Genomic DNA, 1,207 nt, shown 5'->3' with positions numbered 1-1,207 from the left:
AAACTGAGGCAAGAGAATAGCAAAGTTGAAGTCAGCCTCAGCTACACGGAAGGACCCTCTTTCAAAAATAAATGAATCATGAGCTGGGTGTGGTGGTGCACGCCTTTAATCCCAGCACTTGGGAGGCAGAGGTAGGAGGATTGCCATCAGTTTGAGGCCACCCTGAGACTGCAGAGTGAATTCCAGGTCAGCCTGTGCCAGAGTGAGACCTACCTCAAAAGCCAAAAAAATAAATCAGCCAGGCATGGTGACGCATGCCTTTCATCCCAGAGATGGGAGGATCACCATAAATTCGAGGCCACCCTAAGACTATATAGTGAATTATAGGTCAGCCTGGGCTAGAATTAAACCCTACCTTAAAAGCAAACAAAAATAAATCAATCAATAAATAAAATAATTGGGAAGGTGGCTCAGTAGGTAAAGACCTGAGTTTGGAGCTCCACCTCCCACATAAAAGCCAGACACAGTGCTGAGAATCTCTAAGCCCAGCACTGGGGAAACAGACACAGAGGAATCCCTAGAGCTTGCTGGCTAACTAGTTCAGAAGCACCAGTGAGTTCCTATCTCAAATAATAAGATAGAGAGTAACTAGAGAAGACACTGGTGTCAATCACCACTTTCCATACTTACACACCCACATACATGCATGCATGCACACACATGACCTGCACACTCATATGAATATGCATGAACATACAAGCACCCCCCCAAATAAACCTAAGCTAATAGCAGGGCTAATTTGACAATGGGTGAACTATAATTTTCTGTTTAAGAACAATACTTTATAGTCATTCCCATTTTAACCAAAATAATCAGTTACTTCTTTTTTATGAAATAATCTTAGTTTCACCAAACTTGGCTTGATTATTTATAATAATGGTAATTTTATGCATTTTTTAAAATTTATTTTTATTTATTTATTGGAAAGAGAGAGAGCAAGGGAGAGGAAGAGAATGGGTGCATCCGGGTCTCTAGCCACTGCAGACGAACTCCAGATGCATGAGCCACCATCTGGCTTACATGGGACCTAGAGAACCGAACCTGAGTCATTAGGCTTTGCATACAGACAAGCACCTTAACTGCTAAGCCATCTCTCCAGCCCTATGTGTATATTTTTAAATACGAAATTTAATTAGAGCTTTAATAACACCCAATGGGCTTTATTGACTTAATATTGGCCAACTATAGTATTATTGATTTTATTTTA

The sequence above is a fragment of the Jaculus jaculus genome, chromosome 1 (genome assembly GCF_020740685.1).
Source record: "Jaculus jaculus isolate mJacJac1 chromosome 1, mJacJac1.mat.Y.cur, whole genome shotgun sequence".
NCBI classification, from domain to species: Eukaryota; Metazoa; Chordata; class Mammalia; order Rodentia; family Dipodidae; genus Jaculus; species Jaculus jaculus.
The sequence above is the reverse complement of the archived record's forward strand: the minus strand, read 5'-3'. Positions refer to the sequence as shown.